Source organism: Triticum aestivum, chromosome 3A (genome assembly GCF_018294505.1).
Source record: "Triticum aestivum cultivar Chinese Spring chromosome 3A, IWGSC CS RefSeq v2.1, whole genome shotgun sequence".
Lineage (NCBI taxonomy): Eukaryota > Viridiplantae > Streptophyta > Magnoliopsida > Poales > Poaceae > Triticum > Triticum aestivum.
In genome coordinates, this window is record NC_057800.1 from 559,326,630 (window position 1) to 559,333,882 (window position 7,253).

The 7,253-nt window shown below is 40.8% G+C and overlaps 1 long non-coding RNA gene across 1 annotated transcript; it reads right to left on the reverse strand.

The window, feature by feature from the left end:
* Window positions 1-1,308: 1,308 nt before the first annotated feature.
* Window positions 1,309-4,855, reverse strand: LOC123062216 (uncharacterized). The gene is made up of 3 exons (XR_006429588.1): window positions 3,767-4,855; window positions 2,828-3,691; window positions 1,309-1,992 (listed from the first exon to the last, which is right to left on the reverse strand). It is a non-coding gene; the product is annotated as an uncharacterized lncRNA (long non-coding RNA).
* Window positions 4,856-7,253: the final 2,398 nt, after the last annotated feature.

Below are 7,253 nucleotides of genomic sequence, written 5' to 3' on the forward strand. Positions count from 1 at the left end.
TGAATGAACTACGGAGGGAGTACTTATTATGGACTCGCGAGGATAGGATAAGGGGAATCTCAATGAGTGTAAAAAGAGGGTGGGATCGGGAATCGCCGTGCGCGTGGAAAGAGAGTGGGATCTCAGAATCTTCCCCACCCAGAATTTTCGGTCCGTGTGTCCAGAGCTGCTTTGTTATGATGACGATGATTCGTTGGAACGAAAAAGTAAACAGGGAGCGATGCTGGTATGTTTGTGTGTGTCCTTTTTATTCGAAAAATTATGAAGCCTTATAAGAATGTACAGTAGGAAAAATAACATACTCCTCTGTTTCAAAATAAATGGCATGTCCGCTACACTTATTTTGAAACGTAGTAGTATAATTGCCTAAAAAAACGTAGTAGTAGAAAACAGCAATGTCATGTACACAAGGACTATGTAGTACTTTGATTTATTTGATTGCACAGAAAATACTAAATATTCCATGAGTCCCTTTTGAAATACTAGCAAAACGGCCGGTGTGTTGCAATGAAAAAATAAATAAATCATAATCCTCAATAGCCATGACCACATTTTGGTGAACATTTTTTTTGGAAACTGATGGAACAAATTTTGAAATTCACGAATATTTTTTGAAGCATGATCATTTTTTGAATCTGCAAACATTTTATGAATCAATAAACTATTTTGTAAGTCACGAACAGTTTTAAAAAATTTAGGATATTTTTCAATTCATGAACATTTTTTAATTGGAAAAAGTATTTTCAATTTCAGTAACATTTTTTAATACACAAACTTTTTTAAAAAATCATGAACTTTTTTTATTTATCGAACATTTGTTTTCAAAATTACGAACAATTTTTGAATATGCGAACATTTTTTAAAATAGCGAAAATTTTATCAATCCACAAAAAATTATGAACTATTAAACATTTTGTTTCGAAATTCACATTTTTTTTTAAATTTTCGGAACTTTTTTTAAGTCACACATTATTTAAAGTAGAAAAAACGAAGATAGAAACGGAAAACAAATAATAAAAAATGAAATTTAAAAACAGGCCGCCCCGACATGGGTCGGCCCAAATAGGCGCAATGTGTCTTCTCTCAGCGTGCAGAGCGCAATATAGATGGTTCCTACTGCATGGGCCGGCCCAGCCGGGAATTCCCTTGTGTGAAAGTTTTTTATCACTTATATGTAGCATCAGTGGGCAATATTTTACAACTTTGAGGGCAATTTGGTTGACGTACCGCCAAAAGTTATAGCCCCTTTATTGTTATAGGTATATACTAGCAAAAATGCCCGTGCATTGCAACGGGAAAAAAATATCACACACCTCCATTCCCGCCCTATTGATGGTGGTTGTGGTGTCCACTTGATAACAAACCCATCCGAATGTGGGCAATCGAAAGACAATGAGCCCAGCCATAAAAATGTAAAACTAATTTGTAATTCCATAGAAATGGCCCTTGTAGAATCCATACAAAACTCAATCCAACCAACCATTTCATAATGATATGTTGTTCACAAACTTTAGTTGTGCTATTACTGACCATGTTTAAATTGGTAATAAGAAACTTAATGACGATGCATGTTGTTTGCGAATAACGTTTATATTCTCTCCCAGAGAAGAATTGCTTCTATTCTTTCAGGACAGAATGATACAACACAACGTTTCAGAACACAAGGGGTCAAAATACTCTGAATCAGATTATACACTCTGAAATATAAATTCAGGCCATATACATTCTGCTTCTACAGCTAACCTACCAAGTATTACACTTCTAGGACCAAAAACTTGAAAGTGGAATAGCACAGCTTAAGTAGAACTAACCTCTACTTGAAAGCATTGCGCGCATTTGTGAATCCAAGCATAGTTATCTGGAGGAAATAATTCAGCAAATGTAATATGCGTCGAAAATTCAGAGATCTCATGGGAGGTGGGTTGATGCCCGATATATTGAGAAACAATACACATGTTTCAGCACGTAGTTCGATGAACTGAAGAAAATTATCTACAAAGAATAGAAAAGGAAATGAGTACATAAGCCAGGGACCAAATTGGTAAACAATACTACAATCTTGAAAAGAAACATCAACATCAGTAAATTTTAGAACGACACAACTACAGTCTTGTGCCACTTCCGGTTACACCCCATGAAATGGCAAGAGAACCGCACATAGTTGCGAGTAGTTGGCTGTGCTTGACCGAGCAGCGGCAAAAAAAACTTGCAGAATATTTAGTCAAGCATGAATATTTGTTGTATGATTCCACAGTATGCATTGTACAAACTTTAGGTAAGCATGGATATATATCTGAACTTGCCAGATATACATTGGTCACTGCTATTCTTTTCTATTTAATTTTTTTGTTCCACCATGATATATAAATGGCATATAAAATACAGTTCAAAACAGATGCTATAAATGCAATTACATATTCCTGGAAAAAAATGAAATTACATATATTATCACTTTGTATTTATTTCCCCGAGAAAGTTTGTAATCCTTATAATTATGCTGATTTGAAGCATCATGTTCCATCTTTCATCTTGCATCTCCACTAAATTTCTGTCTCGCACTTGTGCACCACATTGAGTTTGACGCTATCGACAATGGGGAGCAGACTTGTGACTGAAAACAGAAATTTTTATGTTCTTTCCAGTCCCCCAAGCACTTATGCAATTTTGAACTTTGGCACACACACCACAATGCAGAACCGTGTATGATGTGCATTGTAACAAGCAAAAAAATTGGAGTGTCATGGATGAGGAGGACGTCGGCTACGTTGTCGCTGCGGGCTGCTGAATTCGGATGGAGGGAGTATGGGAGGTGCAGCCGAGGGCTTACCTTGAGAGATGGAGAAAGCGCAGCAGTGTCCGGATGGCAGGCGCCTCATAATTTCTGGCAGCTTCTTAGCGCACGTAGGGGCAGCCTCGATTCCACCTCTGCTCCAGCTCCTTCCTCAATCGACCACCTACTCCAGCTCCTTTTCAATCCGTCTTGAACCCCTTGGATATCTCACATGGATGGCTTGTAAGGCATATCCTGAAACTAAGCATCATCAATAAACTTTAGTACTATCTTAGATGGAGAATTATAGAGGTATACTCTACAGCAAAGTACCAACATGAAGTTGAGTAGTGGCTTTAGAGACAGATCTAAGACTTGTAAGCTCAGTAGTTGGTAAGAAACTCTCTTTTAGTTATTAGATAAAAGGTATGTAGACTTCTTAAGTTAGCAGGTGCTATCAGCTAGCACCATGGCCGTCTCTTCTTCTGCCCGTCAAACATGCTATGATATAGTACAAAATAAATATATATTTTATGAATATAGAATAAATAATGAGTGAGCAGAAGTGTTAAGCTTCATCAATCAAAAGCATACAACCCTCCAGCGAGTCCAGACCTGTCAATGTAAATGTATCAAATAATGTTACACATTTTGCATACCATTCTTTGTTCATCTCGACCTACACTACTTTGTAGCTTATTAAATTCCTATCCACCAAAATCTATCTATGACAATATCTAGCACTTAGTTGTTATATGACTTTTAAAAGCAGCTTGGCTAAGTCCTTAGCGGTGACGGTATGCAATACTAAGAATATGGTGGAGTGCTTGAGTCCGTTGTCAGCTTCAACATTCAAAGTTGCGAACTGGCTCCAACCTCCGAGTCAGAACACATTGAGGATAAGCAGGCCTGCCACGAAATCTGCAGCACTGGCCGTGAGCGCGGGCGACCGGGTGTGAGCAATAAAAAAAATAGCAGCATCATTTGTATACGTACCAAACAGCTCGCCATGCCTATGCAAAATTCAGCTAGCAGAAATAGCAAAATTCAGCTAGAAGTAGCAAGCTAGCAGTAAGAGAGCAGCAGTGCAGCACCACATCGTTGCTATCTCTCAAATTCTCCTTTTCACACCTGACTGAGCCCGTTTCACTCTTCTCTGCACCCATCTTCTCCCGGCTGAAGACTACCAAAAAATTGCTCTGTTCCAGCCAAGTGCATTTAGAAGCCATCACAAATTGGTTCACAGAACAGATAAATGAAGGTTGCAATTGGTCCCTGCTGTCTTGAAGCTCCTGCGGCACAAAACAAATATCATTGCACTTTTGTACTAATTCGGAACAAAACAAATCAAGGGAACTATCATTTTCTGACAAAGATGAAGGGAACTATCCTAATCCTCCTCTGACAACGGCCAACAGCTTCCTCTGCCTGCAACCATTCACTTCCTATGCATGGACAACCGGTCGGCCGAAGCACATCACAGATGCCACACACGCCACACCCGACCAGATATGTACAGCCACCGCCTGTGTGTGATGCGAGAGGACAGCGGGGGATGTTGGAGAGAGAGGGAGCAGGAGATTGATGCGATGAGTGAGGGGAAGGCAGCTGCTAGACACCAGGAGCAGCTCCTAGCAGCGCGAGAGAGGGAGGCCTGGAGCAGAGGGAGGCGAGGAGGCGCAGGGAAGCGACCCGATGGCTGGCGCCTGGCGGCGGGGTGGCATTGGTGCGGCTGCTAGGGTTCGCAGGGGTCAGGGGGAAAATTACGCCTGCCTTCCTCATCGTCACCGGCGACCCCCGCCGCGTCGCCCGCCCCCGAATCCGCCTCCCCAACCCCTGACGCCGAAAGTAGCCGACGGTGGAAGGCCGCAGTGGGTCGCTGGTGGTGGAAGGCCGCGGGTGTGGGGGCATTTGGTTGGGGGTAGGCGCGCCGGTGGGGTAGGTGTTGGCGGAGCACGACCATGGTAGGCGGTGGCGGCGACGGCGACGGGGGGCGGTCCGGCGGAGAGCGGCGACGGGGGGCCGGGGGGCGGCGGTGTGCGGCGACGGGGGTCGCGCCGGCGGCGTGCGGTGAGGCGGGGCGGGGAGGGGGTGGCGCGCTCGAGTGGAGATGGGATTGGGAGGCTGGGTCGTGCGGCTGGCTGTGTTTTTTTTTCTCCGTAACTGTTTAGATTCGACTTATTAGGAGGACTGTGGGTTGAATAACTAAAACATCAGGGACTTTTTTGCAAAAACACCGACGACGTACGACCAGAAGCGATCGCTGGTTTATTAGTAGGTAAGACTAGTACAAATGCCCGTGCGTTGGACTGGGTGATAAAAGTAGTAGAACCTGCTTGATGGGTCATTTTTCGCCATTTTTCATATTTAATTTTAATAAATGTTAAGCATGGAATTTTCTTTTTAAATAAAACTTAATATTTCATTAAAATATAAACTCTATAATTTTTTAAAATTATCTATTTCTGTTGTACATTTCAAAATGGTTTTTGTAGTAATTGGGCGAATTTTAAAGTGCTTTTAAAAATTACGAATATTTTTTTGAAATATTTTTAAACTATTTTTCTGTTAACTTTTTGGGCATTTTTGTTTGGTAATTTTTACAGATAGTTGGTAGTTTGGTTGGGAAGTTTATTTTTTACTATTTGGGCTTGGCCCAAACAAAGTAGTTAGCGTACATGGAAGGACCCACGAAGTCATCTTCGTACCACTGTGATCCCTAAAAAAAATATTCTTACCATTGCGCCGTGAGGGCTCTTCCTTATCTTTCCCATTCTCTAGTACTCCCTTGTGCGCAGCCGCCGCGCGCACTCCGTCCGCTTCTAACTATCGTCGAAGATCTTCGCCTCGCCTGCCCTCTGTTCCCTCGGGCATCCTAGCGACGCAGCAATGAAGCACCGCCGACGGTCGAAACAACAGAAGCTCGACTCGATACCTCCCATATAGCACTGATTATTTTTAGCAATGAACATGATTTGCTTTCAGTGAAGGGACATAGTACTACAAAATCTGTGATTTTGGAAAATAACAATAATAAGAGGACCATAGCAGCCACTGAAATGTTTGCTTTCAGTGAAATAATATAATATTACATCAGTATCAATATATGTGATGGTATTTGTACAAATAAAATAATAAGAGCACTGCAACTGCTAGTAAAAGTAATATTATCCAACATGATAATTTCAACCAACACACAGGACCACCATCAACCACAGCATATTGTTGAAAAGCACATGTCTAAATTTTATGAAAGCTAAAACTGAAAGTCATTTACAGCCAACAATGTGTAATTGACCCTACTGGTCTACATCTAATGAATTATGAAGCACCCTTTCTTTTGCTACATATCTAAAACTACCATCAGGAATGCAATTAAGCTAATTGATAACTGAATAAAGAGCAGAATATATGAAACTTCAATAATTATTCCAGCATCATGTCCCAGAATAACCAAGTTCAAGCCACCATGTTCAGGTATATGTAGTCAGCAACATGAAATTTCTTGGTTCAATCCTTGGCTAGTAACAACAATTTTTCAAAAAAAATATAGTGAAACAGGGGCTTGTATCACTGATTAGCTGAAACGTAATGCAAAATTACATAATAAAACAGACAAAGTAGCTGATATAAAGACTCCCGTGCATATCAGCCAAACTGAAATTGTGAGCAATCGAAAGTAGCACCAATTTTTCAGAAAAAATATCTCGTAGCCTTTAGGGCAGATCGCGCAGGGCGAGAGGACACAGAGCGGCACCTTATAACGAACAAATGCCATGTGTACATGAGCTAAATATATTTATACTGATCTAGGGATACAATGAAACTATGCTTCCTTTTTTCTGACGGGGTGCAACTATGCTTGCTAGCACAGAAAGAAGTACATGATCGACAATGGCAAAACCTGATACAGTATAGAATTGTATACTAAGGGAAACTGAAAATGATTTACAAAATGTACAAGCTTTACTCTCCAGACTCTGCAAGCTATAAAAACATAACACACTCAGGCGCGGTTCTTCAAAATACAAAGTAGTAGCTGTGTTTGTTCAGAACAAAGAATGAAGCATTCATAACTTAGCTGCCATTTGCTTCAATTGAATAATACATGCTAGCTTGCTTATGGATGTGCCCAGAATATTCAGAGTGAACAACTCTGAACCTGGCTAAAAGAACAAAATCATTGGCTTGATTTATCTTATTATGTGTTCTGCATTATGGACACTGTGACATGAGTAGCAACTTGAGTAAAGCTTAACTGACAGTTTCATGTAACTATCAGAGAGCTACAAAATTTAATTTGTATTTCACAGAATTGCATGTACTCGAGGGCAGTTTCAGTGAACTACACATCGGTCAAATTCCTATAAATTCCGGTCAATGAAATTGTTATAGTAGAAGGGTGTCCAAGAATAGAGAGAGACAGAGGGGCTAGGTGTTGAGATTGGAGTTCGTATTAGGAGAAGAGAAGTGAATCAATCAA